The 19,553-nt window shown below is 42.4% G+C and overlaps 1 protein-coding gene across 3 annotated transcripts in view; it reads left to right on the top strand.

Annotated features, from left to right (window-relative positions):
* LOC124612947 (Na(+)/H(+) exchanger beta-like) overlaps positions 1 to 19,553 on the top strand; it is a 1,149,910-nt gene that overhangs the window by 861,872 nt on the left and 268,485 nt on the right. For all 3 annotated transcript variants that reach the window (XM_047141462.1, XM_047141460.1, XM_047141461.1), the window contains exon 6: positions 2,311 to 2,350. The gene's annotated coding sequence lies outside the window, so the exon portion shown is untranslated. The remainder of the gene's footprint in view (positions 1 to 2,310; positions 2,351 to 19,553) is intronic.

Below are 19,553 nucleotides of genomic sequence, written 5' to 3'. Positions count from 1 at the left end.
CCGGCTTCAAACGCAGGTGGCAAACCATAACCGATGAAGACTGGACTGCCTTGTCTTTCAGAGGTCGTCCTGTCGTGTTGACTCAGTGTTTGGATTTAAAGAATGAATAGTCTAAAGGACTCTGCTACACATTTATCGGATGGTGTGGTGTGTACACGCTTTGCATTTCTTTGTCGATAGTGTAATACAATGATTAATTCGTTTTCTTATTTATGCGCTTTGTGTCTTCCAGGATTCGTCTAATCGGCGTTTGATATCAGGCACTTGCTGTTTGCGTATTTATTACCACATTTTTGCTAGGTCACTTCCTTTTCTTTGTGTCTATTCGCTACAAATTTTGCAATTGATTTTAAACTGTCTCGCCATTGAGCTACAGGCTCCAAGTTTTAAGCATTTCTCACAGGTGGATGACAATATAATATTAACTCGCTTTCTCGTCTGTCTGATCCATAGCGGAGGCGTTGGTGATGAAAAGGGTTGGTAACGCCTGACTTGTCAGCTGCTCCGCAGGACTGGCGTGATATGCGGGCAGGGTATTGTCGGAATCCGTTCCAGATGGAATACCAATGGACAGAGAAAGGAGGAAGAGGATATGGACATCGCGTTCTTGTCTGTCTCTGTCTGTTTGGTACAGTTCATTTCAAATTAACTTTCTGATGAGCTAAAGACCTGAAATTTTAGACGTAACTCAGAAATGGATGACAATGCAATATTAACTCGTTTTGTAGTGTAGTAGGTGGCGGAGGGTGCTTTGTTTACCATTATCATTTCCCAATCAGCTAGAGACCTCAAACATTCACTGTAGCCCAGAATTGGATGACAATGCACTATTATTCGCTAGCTTGCTGTATAATGGGGAGTACTTCTGTGCACCCACCTTTACTGGGGAAAATGATTGCTGATAAGCCTCCATATGAACTCGAACCTCACTAATTTTTATCTTCACGATCTTTTCGTAACATACACCCAGGAGAAATCTATACAAGGTGTGATAAAAAAGGAACGGAAATTTTTATGTTTCTTAACAAATCGTTGTTTATTTATCAACATCAACTTTGTCCCCTTCAAAATAATCCCCCTCATATATAATACACTTTTGCCAGTGCTCTTTCCAATCTCGGAAGCACTTCTGGATCTCACTTTTCGTTATGGTGTTCACCTCCTTCAGCGATTCTTTTTTTATATTTTCAACGGTAGCAAAACGACGACCTTTCTTGGTCTTCTTCAGCCTTGGGATTAGAAAAAAGTAGCAGGGGCCATGTCCATCAAATATGATGGCTGCGACAATAAAACAATTTTGCTTTATTGCCAAAAATTTGCTAACAAGCATTGAGATTTGAGCGGGCCCATTATAGTCATGCAATTTCCAAGAGTGGTTTTGCCACAGTTCTGGTCGTTTTCTTCAGATTGCTTCTCGCAAACGGCGCTAACTTCCAGGTAATGGTCTTTATTTACCTAAGATCACAATGCAGGAGCTAATGATCCACTATCCCATTGTAATAAAAAAAACTGCGAGAAAAACCTTCGCATGTGATCGAACCTGTCGAATTTTTTGGGTCTTGGCTGTCCAGGTATTTTCCATTGGAAGATGCGTCCTTTGTTTCGAGGTCATACCTGTATACCCGTCTTTAGTCACCTGTTACAATCTTCTTTAGCACTTTTGGATAGTTGTCGACTCTAGTCAGCCATACCTGAGCGATATCTGCGAGGCGTCTTCTTGGTCGAAATTGAACAATTTCTGAGGCAACTTTCAAACTTGGTTACTACATGTTTCATGCCCAAGACTTCCGAAGAAATTGCTTGCGAACAGCGAATAATGCAAATTCTTTGATGCATCTTTTTCGAAAGTAAAATTCGCTTAGCACTCGAAAACATGTATAACATTTTCGACTGTCAACAGTGAACTAAATATTCAAAATAGCTGAAAATGCAAACATACGTCAGGAACATGTGTACCAACTGAAATGGCCTTTCTTTAGTGGCGGCAGGAATTCATGGAAGGGCAAAGCGTTTGCAATGGAGTGAAGCGAAAAGCCGGTTAACAAGAACCAATAATCAGAGAGCGCCAGAAGGCCTTATAAATTTGCTTTAAAATTTATCCCCTTTTTATAAAAAAATGTGTGTGAAATTCTGCTCCTACAGTAAACACCTAGACCTTAACACCAAGTAAAATCTTAAAATGTCTTCATCCCTTCTTAGAACCAAAAGTTATTCACATTTGATTAAAATGTACTAATAATGCTCATAAATTAAGTAAGCATTTCGTTTTCGCAGATTCAGTAATTAATAATATTGTTTCTCCTGTTTCAGAGATATAAAATATCAACGTACGAGACAGATTGTTTATAAGGTAAGAGGAAGTACTATATTTCTTTCAGTTAAATTGTCAGTAGTGCTAATTACTATGTAGTGAGAGAAAAAATATTTTGGAAAAAGCTAAAGACACTAAGGTGCCGAAGCACGTTGATGAAGATCAGAAAGATTTCTCTATTAGTTTAAATAAGAGCATGCCACTGTCGTCTAGACTGGAGTCTCTAGTTTTGGAAGTATTTCCCTAGAAAGTTCAAGTAATATGTTAGCGTTTCTTTCATTCCTTCCATTCACTTCATTCTTGTTGCTATTGCCCAATTATCAGCATAGCAAAATTTCCTGGATTTTGATGTGGATAAGTCATCAAAGTAGCACCGAGCGGGGTAGCGCAGTGGTTAGCACACTGGACTCGCATTCGGGAGGACGACGGTTCAAACCCGTGTCCAGTGGGATGGTTATTTCGAAAGGAAACGGTCGCTTTCCTTCTCCATCCTTCCCTAACCCGAGCTTGTGCTCCGCCTCTAATGACTTCTTTGTCGAGGGGACGTTAAACACCAACGTCCTCCTCCTCCAGCAAAGTAGGAGAGGAAACGACTGGAGCTGAAACTGAACCGTCGAGAAGGCAGTTATTGAGTTTCTTCAGGTCGCTCAGTGAATTACCCAGGACAACATGAAAAATCGTATTATTCAAAATATTGTCGCCTAATATGACAGTTATTTTACAGAGTATTTCACGGAGGAGTTTGTAGAGCAGTTCTTGTTTCCAGACAGTATTGTATGCTGCAGAGTGGCCAATGAATGTAACTAATGTTTGTGGCTTTTCCTGGTGTTGAACTTCTACAAACGCTATCTGATCAAAAGTTTCTGAACAACTATTTGTGGGCATTTATGTAGGGGGTGGGGTGTCCAACCTTCTTCATTATAACGGCTTGAACACTGCTGGAAAGAGTTTCAGTGGGGAATGGGAGGCCGTTCTTCCTCAGGAGTCGAAACTATAGTGGATAGTGATGCTGAACGCTGGGGCCTGAAGCAAAGGCGACATTTTGATTCACTCCAATTGTGTTCCACTGGGTACAGATCTCTGGGCTCTGGGCTGGTCAGTTCATTTCAGGAATGTTACTGTCTACGAATCAGTGCTTCACAGACATTGCTGTATGATAAGGTGCATTGTCATACGAACAATGATGTCTCTGAGCTGCCCTTCTACTGTGTGTGGTACATAATGCTGTAAATGTATTCATGTCCTTCATCAGTCAGCATTTTCTTAAACGCAACAAGGTGATCACAAGCTAATCATAGCATAACACTACCTCCTCAATGTTTCAGTTGGCACTTCACGTGAGAACATGTAAATTTCTCTAGGCATTCACTAAACCAAACCCTTTCATCGGATTGCCGCAAGGTATAGCGTGTTCCATCAGGCCGAAACCCGTTCGTCTGAATGCAACAGGGTACAGTGTGTTTCATCATTGCAAATGACTCTCTTACAGTCATCCGCTGTCCATTGACGTCGCTCTTTACGCCACCTCAAGCGTCTCTTAGCGTTGACTACAGAAACAAGTGCCTTATGAGTAGTTCAAAAATGGTTCAAATGGTTCTGAGCAGTATGGGACTTAACATCTGAGGCCATCAATCGCCTAGAACTTAGAACTACTTTAACCTAACTAACCTAAGGACATCACACACATCCATGCCCGAGGCAGGATTCGAACCTGCGACCGGAGCGGTCGCACGGTTCCAGACTGAAGCGCCTAGAACCGCTCGGCCACTGCGGCCGGCCTTCTGAGTAGTTCCTCGACCATTGTACTCCGTTATTTTTAGCTCCCTACACACAGTCTACAGCTACATCTACGTGATTACTGTGCTATTCACAATAAAGTGCCTGGCAGAGGGTTCAATGAATCACCTTCATGCTGTCCTTCTACCGTTCCACTCTTGGACGGCATGCGGGAAAAACGAGCACTTTCCGTGCGAGCCCTGATTTCTCTTATTTTATCGTGATGATCGTTTCTCCCTATGTAGGGGGGTGCCAACAGAATGTTTTCGCAATCGGAGGAGAAAACTGGTGATTGAAATTTCATGAGAAGACCCCGTCGCAACGAAAAACGCCTTTGTTTTAATGATTGCCACTCCAATTCACGTACCATGGCTGTGGCGCTATCTCCTCTATTTCGCGATAATACAAAACCAGCTGCCCTTCTTTGTACTTTTTCGATGTCATCCGTCAGTCCCCACACCGCACAGCAATACTCCAGAATAGTGTGGATAAGCGTGGTGTAAGCAGTCTCTTTAGTATACCTGTTGCACCTTCTAAGTGTTCTGCCAGTGAATCGCAGTTTTTGGTTTGCTCTACCCACAACATTATCTATGTGATTGTTCCAGTTTAGGTTATTTGTAACTGTAATCCCTAAGTATATAGTTGAATTTACAGCCCTCAGATTTGTGTGACTTATCGCGTAATCGAAATTTAACTGATTTCTTTTAGTACTCATGTGAATAACTTCACACTTTTCCTTATTCAGGATCAATTGGCACTTTTCACACCATACAGATATCTTATCTAAATCATTTATCAAGTCGTTTTGATCATCTGATGACTTTACAAGACGGTAAATGACAGCATCATCTGCAAACAATCCAAGACGGCTACTCAGATTGTCTGCTATGTCGTTAATATAGATCAGGAACAATAGAGGGCCTATAACACTTCCTTGGGGAACGCCGGATATTACTTCTGTTTTACTGGATGACTTTCCGTCTATTACTACGAACTGTGACCTTTCTGACAGGCTGTGCGGCTGATCCCGGCTAGGTTCGAGTCCTCCCTCGGGCATGGGTGTGTGTGTTTGTCCTTTGAATAATTTAGGTTAAGTAGTGAGTAAGCTTAGGAACTGATGACCTTAGCAGTTAAGTCCCGTAAGATTTGATACACATTTGAACATTTTTTTCTGACAGGAAATCACGAGTCCAATCGCACAACTGACGCGATACTCTGTAGGCACTCAGTTTGATTAGAAGACGCTTGTGAGGAAGGGTGTCGAAAGCCTTCTGGAAATCTAAAAAAATGTGCTAGATGCACTGCTGGTTGGTCTTTGGAACTCACTTGTGATTCCTTCTGATGATTTCATCCGCTTTACTCGACTGCCCCTGTCCGTCAGTACATAAGGTCTGCCTGGCCTTTGTTTATCTGTAATTCTGCTAAATACTAGTTGGAGTGATTATTTCATTAACTGTCGTCTGACTCGTGCGTGCATATATGAAATGCCACACTACTCCTCTCGAGCTGAATGATAATCCCGGGCAAGGATCTGAAAACCGCATCAAAAGAAATGAATCTGACTCTGCGACTTTCAGTTTAAGATCTGGCATTTAGTACAATTTACTGATGCTCCTAACTATTTATAACAACGCATCTGACTTACATGAACTGAATTTGGCACCTGATTTGCATGAATTTAAATTCAGTAGTTCTTCATAACGTATCTGACTTACGTGAATTGAAATTGGTGCTTCTTTCAATCTGCTTTCATAACTCCCAAATTTCAAGGATGAATGGTGCTACTATTTGAAACAACATATTACGTTCAATGAATACCATTTATTTTCACTTCATAAAAATGCACACGGAAACTGATTTAAACGCTGCTGACCATATTAAACATGAAGCATAAGCCTCCCCCCCTCCCCCCCCCCCCCCCCCCCATGAACCATAATAGACCTTGCCGTTGGTGGGGAGGCTTGCGTGCCTCAACGATACAGATAGCAGTACCGTAGGTGCAACCATAAAGGAGGGGTATCTGTTGAGAGGACAGACTAACGTGTGGTTCCTGAAGAGGGGCAGCAGCCTTTTCAGTAGTTGCAGGGGCAACAGTCTGGATGATTGACTGATCTGGCCTTGTAACATTAACCAAAACGGCCTTGCTGTGCTGGTACTGCGAACGGCTGAAAGCAAGGGGAAACTACAGTCGTAATTTTTCCCGAGGGCATGCAGCTTTACTGTATGGTTAAATGAAGATGACGTCTTCTTCGGTAAAATATTCCGGAGGTAAAATAGTCCCCCATTCGGATCTCTGGGCGGGGACTACTCAAGAGGGCGTCGTTATCAGGAGAAAGAAAACTGGCGTTCTACGGATCGGAGCGTGGAATGTAAGATCCCTTAATCGGGCAGGTAGGTTAGAATATTTAAAAAGGGAAATGGATAGGTTAAAGTTAGATATAGTGGGAATTAGTGAAGTTCGGTGGCAGGAGGAGCAAGACTTCTGGTCAGGTGAATACAGGATTATAAATACAAAATCAAATAGGGGTAATGCAGGAGTAGGTTTAATAATGAATACGAAAATACGAGTGCGGGTAAGCTACTACAAGCAGCATAGTGAACGTATTATAGTGGCCAAGATAGACACGAAGCCCACGCCTACCACAGTAGTACAAGTTTATATGCCAACTACCTCTGCAGATGACGAAGAAATTGAAGAAATGTATGATGAAATAAAAGAAATTATTCAGATTGTGAAGGGAGACGAAAATTTAATAGTCGTGGGTGACTGGAATTCGACAGTAGGAAAAGGGAGAGAAGGAAACATAGTAGGTGAATGTGGATTGGGGCTAAGAAATGAAAGACGAAGCCGTCTGTTAGAATTTTGCACTGAGCATAACTTAATCATAGCTAACACTTGGTTCAAGAATCATAAAAGAAGGTTGTATACATGGAAGAATCCTGGGGATACTAAAAGGATTCAGATAGATTATATAATGGTAAGACAGAGATTCCGGAACCAGGTTTTAAATTGTAGGACATTTCCAGGGGTAGATGTGGACTCTGACCACAATCTATTGGTTATGAACTGTAGATTAGAACAGAAGAAACTGCAAAAAGGTGGGAATTTAAGGAGATGGGACCTGGATAAACTGAAAGAACCAGAGGTTGTACAGAATTTCAGAGAGAGCATAAGGGAACAATTGACAGGAATGGGGGAAATAACTACAGTAGAAGACGAATGGGTAGCTCTGAGGGATGTAGTAGTGAAGGCAGCAGAGGATCGAGTAGGTAAAAAGACGAGGGCTAGTAGAAATCCTTGGGTAACAGAAGAAATATTGAATTTAATTGATGAAAGGAGAAAATATAAAAATGCAGTAAATGAAGCAGGCAAAAAGGAATACAAACGTCTCAAAAATGAGATCGACAGGATGTGCAAAATGGCTAAGCAGGGATGGCTAGAGGACAAATGTAAGGATGTAGAGGCTTATCTCACTAGGGGTAAGATAGATACAGCCTACAGGAAAATTAAAGAGACCTTTGGAGAAAAGAGAGCCACTTGTATGAAAATCAAGAGTTCAGATGGAAACCCAGTTCTAAGCAAAGAGGGGAAAGCAGAAAGGTGGAAGAAGTATATAGAGGGTCTACACAAGGGCGATCCTGAGTCAAAACAAGGCCCCGGGAGTAGACAATATTCCATTAGAACTACTGACGGCCTTGGGAGAGCCAGTCCTGACAAAACTCTACCATCTGGTGAGCAAGATGTACGAGACATGCGAAATACCCTCAGACTTCAAGAAGAATATAATAATCCCAATCCCAAAGAAAGCAGGTGTTGACAGATGTGAAAATTACCGAACTATCAGTTTAATAAGTCACAGCTGCAAAATACTAACACGAATTATTTACAGACGATTGGAAAAACTGGTAGAAGCCGACCTCGGGGAAGATCAGTTTAGATTCCGTAGAAACGTTGGAACACGTGAGGCAATACTGACCTTACGACTTATCTTAGAAGAAAGATTAAGGAAAGGCAAACCTACGTTTCTAGCATTTGTAGACTTAGAGAAAGCCTTTAACAATGTTGAATGGAATACTCTCTTTCAAATTCTGAAGCTGGCAGGGGCAGAATACAGAGAGCGAAAGGCTATCTACAATTTGTACAGAAAGCAGACGGCAGTTATAAGAGTCGAAGGGTATGAAAGGGAAGCAGTGGTTAGGAAGGGAGTTGTAGCCTCTCCCTGATGTTATTCAATCTGTATATTGAGCAAGCAGTAAAGGAAAGAAAAGAAAAATTCGGAGTAGGTATTAAAATCCAGGGAGAAGAAATAAAAACTTTGAGGCTGGCCGATGACATTGCAATTCTGTCAGAGACAGCAAAGGACTTGGAAGAGCAGTTGAACGGAATGGACAGTGTCTTGAAAGGAGGATATAAAATGAACATCAACAAAAGCAAAACAAGGATAATGGAATGTAGTCGAATTAAGTCGGGTGATGCTGAGGGAATTAGATTAGGAAATGAGACACTTAAAGTAGTAAAGGAGTTTTGCTATCTGGGGAGCAAAATAACTGATGATGGTCGAAGTAGAGAGGATATAAAATGTAGACTGGCAATGGTAAGGAAAGCGTTTCTGAAGAAGAGAAATTTGTTAACATCGAGTATAGATTTAAATGTCAGGAAGTCATTTCTGAAAGTATTTGTATGGAGTGTAGCCATGTATGGACGTGAAACATGGACAATAAATAGTTTGGACAAGAAGAGAATAGAAGCTTTCGAAATGTGGTGCTACAGAAGAATGCTGAAGATTAGGTTGGTAGATCACGTAACTAATGAAGAGGTATTGAATAGGATTGGGGAGAAGAGACGTTTGTGGCACAACTTGACTAGAAGAAGGGATCGTTTGGTAGAACCTGTCCTGAGGCATCAAGGGATCACAAATTTAGCATTGGAGGCCAGCGTGGATGGTAAAAATCGTAGAGGGAGACCAAGAGATGAATACACTAAGCAGATTCAGAAGGAACTAGGTTGCAGTAGGTACTGGGAGATGAAGGAGCTTGCACAGGATAGATTAGCATGGAGAGCTGCATCAAACCAGTCTCAGGACTGAAGACCACAACAATAACCGTGAATTTCAGGAATCTGGTAAAACATCAAATCTCCGACATCGATGCTGCCGGAAAAAGATCCTGCAACAACGGGACCAACAACGTCTGAAGAGAATCGTTCAACGTGACAGAAGTGCAACCCTTCCACAAATTGCTGCAGATTTCAATGCTGGGCCATCAAAAAGTGTCAGCGTGCGAACCATTCAACGAAACATCATCGATAAGGGCCTAAGGAGCCTAAAGCCCACTCCTGTACCCTTGATGATTGCACGACACAAAGCTTTACGCCTCGCCTGGGCCCTTCAACACCAACATTGGACTGTTGATGACTGGAAACATGTTGCCTGGTAGGACGAGTCTCGTTTCAAATTACATCGAGCGGATGGGCGTGTATGGATATGGAGACAATCTCATGAATCCATGGGCCCTGCATGTCAGCAGGGGACTGTTGAAGCTGGTGGAGGCTCTGTAATGGTGCATTTGAAGTGATATGGGACCCCTGATACGTCTAGATATGACCTTGATAGATGACACGTATGTAAGCATCCTGTCTGATCACATGCATCCATTCATGTCCATTATGCATTCTGACAGACTTCGGCATTTCCAGCACGACAATGCGACATCACACACCTCCAGAATTACTACAGAGAGTCTCCAGCAACGTTCTTCTGAGCTTAAACACTTCCGCTGGCCACCAAACTCGCCAGACGTGAACATTATTGAGCACATCTGGGATGCCTTGCAACGTGCTGTTCGGAAGAGATCTTCAGCCCCTCGTACTCTTACGGATTCATGGACAGCCCTGCAGGATTCATGGTGTCAGTTCTCTCCAGCACTACTTCAGACATTAGTCGGGTACATGCCACGTTGTGTTGCGGCAATTATGCGTGCTCGTGGGGACCCTACACGATTTGGTTCTTCAGTGTCGTTCGGAGATCGCTCAGGACATGCTGGATACTGTGAATTGTAATTCAGTATTTCTTAACGCAGTGATCCTTGGTGATGAGTCTTACATTTTATGGTGTGACTCAGAAACAACGTTCCAGTCATCGCAATTGAAGCGTACGTCTCTCCTAAGACCCAAAACAAGAGAGGCAGGTCCACAGAACCGTACAAGTCATGCTAATCATCTTTTTTGGCTCTAATGGTGTGGTCCATCACGAGTATGCCCCAGAAGGTACTAGCGTCCATAAGGAGTACTACCAAAAGCTTCTGCGTCGCTGTCGTGAAGGAGTGAGACGAAAACGGCATAAACTGCGGGCGGCGGACAGTTGGAACCTTCACCACCATAACACATCCGCTCATCACTGGCAGTTAATTCAGAGTCTTTTGGTCAAACACAACACGGCTATGGTTTGTCAGCTGTGTAAGCCCGTGACCTGCCACCGAGCAGCTTCTGGCTTTTTCTTAAATTGAGAAAGACTCTGAAACGAACCAAACTTCAGAACAGGGATGACATTATGCACAATACGACGGAGCAGCTGCACACCACGCCAAAAGAGGGTTTCGAGTGAAGCTTCCAGCAGTGGCAGTAGCGCTGTGGGAGGTGTGTAGACGATGAAGGGAACTAATCTGAAGGTGAGTAGTGTCAAACAGTTTTATCTGAATAAAGACTGATTCTATAAATAAAAGGCGGATACTTTTTGAACGGCGATCGTGTTAGTCGCCTGGGATGGGAGCGCTGTTATACAGCGAGGCGACGCCATCAGGAAATTACGTTCTACTGTTATTGTTGTCGTTGTTATTGTTGTTTTCAGTCTAAGATTGGTCTGATAGACCTGCTCTACTGGCCATTAAAATTGCTACACCAAGAAGAAATGCAGATGATAAACGGGTATTCATTGGACAAATATTTTATACTAGAACAGACATGTGATTACATTTTCACGCAATTTGGGTGCATAGATCCTGAGAAATCAGTACCCAGAACAACCACCTCTGGCCGTAATAACGGCCTTGATACACCTCAGCATTGAGTCAAACAGAGCTTGGATGGCGTGTACAGGTACAGCTGCCCGTGCAGCTTCAACACGATACCACAGTTCATCACGAGTAGTGACTGGCGCATTGTGACGAGCCAGTTGCTCGGCCACCATTGACCAGATGTTTTCAATTGGTGAGAGATCTGGAGAATGTGCTGGTCAGGCAACACTCGAACATTTTCTGTATCCAGAAATGCCCGTACAGAACCTGCAACATGCGTTCGCGCATTATCCTGCTGAAATGTAGAGTTTCGCAGGGATCGAATGAAGGTTAGAGCCACGGGTCGTAACACATCTGAAATGTAACGTCCACTGTTCAAAGTACCATCAATGCGAACAAGAGGTGACCGAGACGTGTAACCAATGGCACCCCATACCATCACGCCGGGTGATACGCCAGTATGGCGACGACGAATTCACGCTTCCAATGTGAATTCACCACGATGTCACCAAATACGGATGCGGCTATCATGATGCTGTAAACAGAATCTGGATTCGTCCGAAAAAATGACGTGTTGCCATTCGTACACCCAGGTTGGTCGTTGAGTACACCATCGCAGGCGCTCCTGTCTGTGATGTAGCGTAAAGGGTAACCGCAGCCATGGTGTCCGAGCTGATAGTCCATGCTGCTGCAAACGTCGTCGAATTGTTCGTGCAGATGGTTGTTGTCTTGCAAACGTCCCCATCTGTTGACTCAGGGATCGGGACGTGGCTGCATGATCCATTAGAGCCACGCGGATAAGATGCCTGTCATCTCGACTGCTAGTGAAACGAGGCCGTTGGGAGCCAGCACGGCGTTCCGTATTATCCTCCTGAACCCACCGATTCCATATTCTGCTAACAGTCATTGGATCTCGACTAACGCGAGCAGCAATGTCGCGATACGATAAACCGCAATCGCGATAAGCCACAATCCGACCTTTAGCAAAGTCGGAAACGTGATGGTACGCAATTCTCCTCCTTACACGCGGCATCACAACAACGTTTCACCAGGCAACGCCGGTCAACTGCTGTTTGTGTATGAGAAATCGGTTGGAAAATTTCCTCATGTCAGCACGTTGTAGGTGCCGCCACTGGCGCCAACCTTGTGTGAATGCTCTGAAAAGCTAATCATTTGCATATTTCAGCATCTTCTTCCTGTCGGTTGAATTTCGCGTCTGTAGCACGTCATCTTCGTGGTGTAGCAATTTTAATGGCCAATAGTGTACTACGTTTTCCGTTAATAAAATTTTAATCGATTGGTAACTGTCATTACAGCGTACATTCATCTGCAGAGTGAATGATTGTTTCTAGAAACGACGTTGTTATCATCAACAGCCCACTTGTTTGTCATACAACAGGCGGAAAGGCAAAACGTAACGAGGTTAACAAATACGTAATTGTGTTCAGAGGAACCCGATGACGTCTTCATTCCCTTACGTGGCTATCACGATTTCTTCTAAATTCCATTCCTGTAAGCTGATCGGTATTTTCAAAGAGTGCGATTACCAGTGACGACTAATCTCTGGTGCGTCGTGCTATCTTTACACGATAGATAAACTTACGTTAAGCCTGAGAGTCGCTTGGCAAACATGACTGCCGTCACGGCCGATAAGCTGTACGTATCTCGACGGTCGTCTGAGAGTGAAGTAACCTTCAGGCAAGATAAGGTTACACGTTCCAGTGATGCTCACACTGCTCTTCACGTCCCTCCCACGCAAGAATACTCAGCAACCCTAAATAACAGACTGAAAGCCTGCAACCCAGCTAGACAGCAGACGAGCTACATATTGCTTTACTGTTGCTCAGCAGAGATACCTCCGGAGAGAGAGTTAGGGAATCAAGACGAAGTGTGATAGCTCTAGTCTCTGTTCACCTGTTACAACTTCCCTTGTTAATCCAATATTTTTTGTTTCAATTTTGAAAGTATCCATATTACTTAACTTCTAAATCCATTTATAAAACTAGCCCGTCTGTTTTACATTACTCTTCCCTGACGACCTATGTCTTATACCTGTCGCGGGAAAAGCCACGTATAACGCTAACTTGCCACGTATAACACACAAGCGTACCGTAAAACAAGCCAATGTTACCCTCTAAGAGGATTTTGAAGTTTTGACTGCGCCTGTATCTAACGGATAAAGGTATCAGACTATAATTTTGAATGTGATGAAATCAACAGAAAACTAAATGAACTTTAACCTTGGGAGTTAATGAAAGTGGTAAAATCCATATGAGAATGAAAAAAATGAACGGTCGCCAGCCCAATTGGACACATTAATTTGGAAAGATATGTTTAAGAAAATTAGATAATGATTATTAAAGTTACTTTCATTAATAATTCCCTTTGAACAGCGCACAGGATACAAACTGACATAGGATGCTCTGAGCTGTGTGTAGCAGCAGTTATCAATAATGCATAAAATGGTTCAAGTGGCTCTGAGCACTATGGGACTTAACATCTGTGGTCATCAGTCCCCTAGAACTTAGAACTACTTAAACGTAACTAACCCAAGGACATCACACACACACCCATGCCCGAGGCAGGATTCGAACCTGCGACCGTAGCGGTCACGCGGTTCCAGACTGAAGCGCCTAGGACCGCACGACCACACCGGCCGACCTCAATAACGCACATTCCAGTAATTATGGAAAGCAAATTTTCACTGACCTCATACTAATAACGACTACACTCAAGGTCATAACTTAAGTTAATACTGAAATGTTACAGCACGAAGTGCAGAACTAAATTTGGACATGAGGGGCTTCTATCTTATCTGACATGTAAAAACACAAATAAAGATAAACAATATGAAATTACATCTACATCTACATGGATACTCTGCAAATCACATTTAAGTGCCTGGCAGAGGGTTCATCGAACCACCTTCACAATTCACTATTATTCCAATCTCGTATAGAGCGCGGAAAGAACGAACACCTATTTCTTTCCGTACGAGCCTTGATTTCCCTTGTTTTATTGTGGTGATCGTTTCTCCCTAAGTATGTCGGTATCAACAAAATATTTTCGCATTCGGAAGAGAAAGTTGGTGATTGGAATTTCGTGAGATGATTCCGTAGCAACGAAAAAAACATTCTTTTAATGATGTCCTCCCCAATCCTGTATCATTTCTGTAACACTCTCTCCCATATTTTGCGATAATACAAAACGTGCTGCCCTTCTTCGAACTTTTTCGATGCACTCCGTCAGTCCTATCTGGTAAGGATCCCACACAGCGCAGCAGTATTCTAAAAGAGGACCGACAAGTGTAGTGGAGGCAGTCTCTTTATTAGATTTATTACATTTTATATATATATATATATATATATATATATATATATATATATATATATATATATATCAGATTTCCTTAGCAGCAGTAATGATCCAATTATCTATAGGGATCCATAAACTAGTATAGTGTCACTAGCCAAACTCTTTTATTATTTCATTAAAAAAAAAAGCAAATTCAAACAAAGCTAATCCTTCCCTTCACTTGGAGTAGTTTATAATTCATTTGCAAGCCAAATCGATTCAACAATGAGCATAATTGACCTACAAAAAAAAATCATTTATGATAGTAATCAAGACCTCATGTTTAAAATCAGCTTAACTTATTTACCTTTTTTCCTCACCTGTGAAGCAGGTGTTTTAGGCCTTATCATTTACATAATCTGGTACTGTATTCTTGCAAAACTATACTTTGCAATAAACTGAGAGTACTTTGGCAAAATCCTATCTGACTTCACTTTTGTGGTTTTAACTTTAACTTTTATTACTCCCTTCACATTTGATAAACATAAGGAATCCACTTTGAAAACACTTGAAAACAAGAATAGTTCGTTTAAAACAGAATACTCAATTTTAGTAACACTTAGGAGAGGACCCTGCATAGGTTCGTGATCAGGATGGAAGATTATTAAAACCACTCACACAAATTAACTGGTCCATGCCCACATACATATCTGGATGCATGAAGTTATTGTAGAAGTGGCGAAGTTTTGGTGGCAAGCGTCATGGCGGCTAACTGTACTCACGGCTCTTGATGTTCGAATGCTCTATAAAATCTCTTCTTGGCGTCGGATTTTCAACATATTAGAGCTATTATTTTTGCCGAAAATACCAATTAACGGCCAGATCCACACCCGAGGCAAAAATTCCTTGCAAAGCAGCTTCCAATTGCCTCTCCTGGCACCGTCGAAGTCTGCCGTGCTACCGCTAGCCACTGCGTGCCGTTCATACCAAGGAGCCGCCCAGTTCGATCGCCAAAACCACCTTTTACATCGCGCCATGTCACTTCCGTTGCGGAGGGACTTCACTACATCTTTTACATCTTCAATACAAGTGCCCTAAGCATGAACCGGCATTCAACAAAGATTATCTTTTTTACAAACATTTCTTTTTTGGTCATCAGTCTACTGACTGGTTTGATGCGGCCCGCCACGAATTCCTTTCCTGTGCTAACCTCTTCATCTCAGAGTAGCACTTGCAACCTACGTCCTCAATTATTTGCTTGACGTATTCCAATCTCTGTCTTCCTCTACAGTTTTTGCCCTCTACAGCTCCCTCTAGTACCATGGAAGTCATTCCATTATGTCTTAGCATATGTCCTATCATCCTGTCCCTTCTCCTTATCAATGTTTTCCACATATTCCTTTCCTCTCCGATTCTGCGTAGAACCTCCTCATTCCTTACCTTATCAGTCCACCTAATTTTCAACATTCGTCTATAGCACCACATCTCAAATGCTTCGATTCTCTTCTGTTCCGGTTTTCCCACAGTCCATGTTTCACTACCATATAATGCAGTACTCCAGACGTACATCCTCAGAAATTTCTTCCTCAAATGAAGGCCGGTATTTGATATTAGTAGACTTCTCTTGGCCAGAAATGCCTTTTTTGCCATAGCGAGTCTGCTTTTGATGTTCTCCTTGCTCCTTCCGTCATTGGTTATTTTACTGCCTAGGTAGCAGAATTCCTTAACTTCATTGACTTCGTGACCATCAATCCTGATGTTAAGTTTCTCGCTGTTCTCATTTCCACTACTTCTCATTACCTTCGTCTTTCTCCGATTTACTCTCAAACCATACTGTGTACTCATTAGACTGTTCATTCCGTTCAGCAGATCATTTAATTCTTCTTCACTTTCACTCAGGATAGCAATGTCATCAGCGAATCGTATCATTGATATCCTTTCACCTTGTATTTTAATTCCACTCCTGAACTTTACTTTTATTTCCATCATTGCTTCCTCCATGTACAGATTGAAGAGTAGGGGCGAAAGGCTACAGCCTTGTCTTACACCCTTCTTAATACGAGCACTTCGTTCTTGATCGTCCACTCGTATCATTCCCTCTTGGTTGTTGTACGTATTGTATATGACCCGTCTCTCCCTATAGCATACCCCTACTTTTTTCAGAATCTCGAACAGCTTGCACCATTTTGTATTGTCGAACGCTTTTTCCAGGTCGACAAATCCTTTGAAAGTGTCTTGATTTTTCTTTAGCCTTGCTTCCATTATTAGCCGTAACGTCAGAATTGCCTCTCTCGTCCCTTTACTTTTCCTAAAGCCAAACTGATCGTCACCTAGCGCATTCTCAATTTTCTTTTCCATTCTTCTGTATATTATTCTTGTAAGCAGCTTCGATGCATGAGGTGTTAAGCTGAGTGTGCGATAATTCTCGCACTTGTCAGCTCTTGCCGTCTTCGGAATTGTGTGGATGATGCTTTTCCAAAAGTCAGATGGTATGTCGCCAGACTCATATATTCTACACACCAACGTGAATAGTCTTTTTGTTGCCACTTCCCCCAGTGATTTTAGAAATTCTGATGGAATGTTATCTATCCATTCTGCCTTATTTGACCGTAAGTCCTCCAAAGCTCTTTTAAATTCCGATTCTAATACTGGATCCCCTATCTCTTCTAAATCGACTCCTGTTTCTTCTTCTATCACATCAGACAAATCTTCACCCTCATAGAGGCGTTCAATGTATTCTTTCCACCTATCTGCTCTCCCCTCTGCATTTAATAGTGGAATTCCCGTTGCACTCTTAATGTTACCACCGTTGCTTTTAATGTCACCAAAGGTTGTTTTGACTTTCCTGTATGCTGAGTCTGTCCTTCCGACAATCATATCTTTTTCGATGTCTTCACATTTTTCCTGCAGCCATTTCGTCTTAGCTTCCCTGCACTTCCTATTTATTTCATTCCTCAGCGACTTGTATTTCTGTATTCCTGATTTTCCCGGAACATTTTTGTACTTCCTCCTTTCATCAATCAACTGAAGTATTTCTTCTGTTACCCATGGTTTCTTCGCAGCTATCTTCTTTGTACCTATGTTTTCCTTCCCAACTTCTGTGATGGCCCTTTGTAGAGATGTCCATTCCTCTTCAACTGTACTGCCTACTGCGCTATTCCCTATTGCTGTATCTATAGCGTTAGAGAACTTCAAACGTATCTCGTCATTCCTTAGTACTTCCGTATCCCACTTCTTTGCGTATTGATTCTTCCTGACTAATGTCCTGAACTTCAGCCTACTCTTCATCACTACTATATTGTGATCTGAGTCAATATCTGCTCCTGGGTACGCCTTACAATCCAGTATCTGATTTCGGAATCTCTGTCTGACCATGATGTAATCTAATTGAAATCTTCCCGTATCTCCCGGCCTTTTCCAAGTATACCTCCTCCTCTTGTGATTCTTGAACAGGGTATTCGCTATTACTAGCTGAAACTTGTTACAGAACTCAATTAGTCTTTCTCCTCTTTCATTCCTTGTCCCAAGCCCATATTCTCCTGTAACCTTTTCTTCTACTCCTTCCCCTACAACTGCATTCCAGTCGCCCATGACTATTACATTTTCGTCCCCCTTTACATACTGCATTACCCTTTCAATATCCTCATACACTTTCTCTATCTGTTCATCTTCAGCTTGCGACGTCGGCATGTATACCTGAACTATCGTTGTCGGTGTTGGTCTGCTGTCGATTCTGATTAGAACAGCCCGGTCACTTAACTGTTCACAGTAACACACCCTCTGCCCTACCTTCCTATTCATAACGAATCCTACACCTGTTACACCATTTTCTGCTGCTGTTGATATTACCCGATACTCATCTGACCAGAAATCCTTGTCTTCCTTCCACTTCACTTCACTGACCCCCACTATATCTAGATTGAGCCTTTGCATTTCCCTTTTCAGATTTTCTAGTTTCCCTACCACGTTCAAGCTTCTGACATTCCACGCCCCGACTCGTAGAACGTTATCCTTTCGTTGACTATTCAATCTTTTTCTCATGGTAACCTTTCTCTTGGCAGTCCCCTCCCGGAGATCCGAATGGGGGACTATTCCGGAACCTTTTGCCAATGGAGAGATCATCATGACACTTCTTCAATTACAGGCCATTCGTCCTGTGGATACACGTTACATGTCTTTAATGCAGTGGTTTCCATTGCCTTCTGCATCCTCATGTCGTTGATCATTGCTGATTCTTCCGCCTTTAGGGGCAATTTCCCACCCCTAGGACAAGAGAGTGCCCTGAACCTCTATCCTCTCCTCCGCCCTCTTTGACAAGGCCGTTGGCAGAATGAGGCTGACTTCTTATGCCGGAAGTCTTCGGCCGCCAATGCTGATTATTTATCAAAATTTAGGCAGTGGTGGGGATCGAACCCGGGACCGAAGACGAATGTTATAATAATTTATCCTTTTAACAATTCATTTAGCTTTTTCCACATATACATTGCAAAACTCTAATTTCCTGTCACAAGTCAATGACTTTAACCAACGAAGAATACAATTTCCATAACTGCAGATACACAGTTACATAATATAAACATACTTCTAATCGATGTAAGTGTTACACAGTCACTTCGAGTTGCAGGTTGCCTGTCTAATTGCCTGTCTAACAGCTGCCAGGAACAACAAAAATTTGATTTCAGTATTTCATGCAGTAACTCAATTCAAAAATTTTAAACGGTGTCATAATCAATTCATTACGAGGTACAGCCTTGCTTTTAGAAACTGTGTGTGTATTTTGCGACAGCGTAACTCTATATTTATTCTTTCGGGCAAAGGTGCCTAATTGGTTGATAAATCTATAAATAAGTAATTGATTGCACGTGCACAATATAACGATAGCAGCTTCATTGCATTAGGATTCGTTGAGAACATTTAAATTAAAACGCAACAATGGACCTAACTCGGTGATGTTGTTGTGGTCTTTTGTCCAAAGACTGGTTGGGTGCAGCTCCGTGTTGCTCTATCCTGTACACGCCTCTTCATCTCCCAGTACCTACTGCAACCTACATCCTTCTGAATCTGCTTAGTGTATTCATACCTTGGTCTCCCTCTACGATTTTTACCCTCCACGCTGGCCTCCAATGCTAAATTGGTGATCCCTTGACGCCTCAGAATGTGT

This window comes from Schistocerca americana, chromosome 4, assembly GCF_021461395.2.
Source record: "Schistocerca americana isolate TAMUIC-IGC-003095 chromosome 4, iqSchAmer2.1, whole genome shotgun sequence".
NCBI lineage: Eukaryota > Metazoa > Arthropoda > Insecta > Orthoptera > Acrididae > Schistocerca > Schistocerca americana.
The sequence above is the reverse complement of the archived record's forward strand: the minus strand, read 5'-3'. Positions and strand labels throughout refer to the sequence as shown.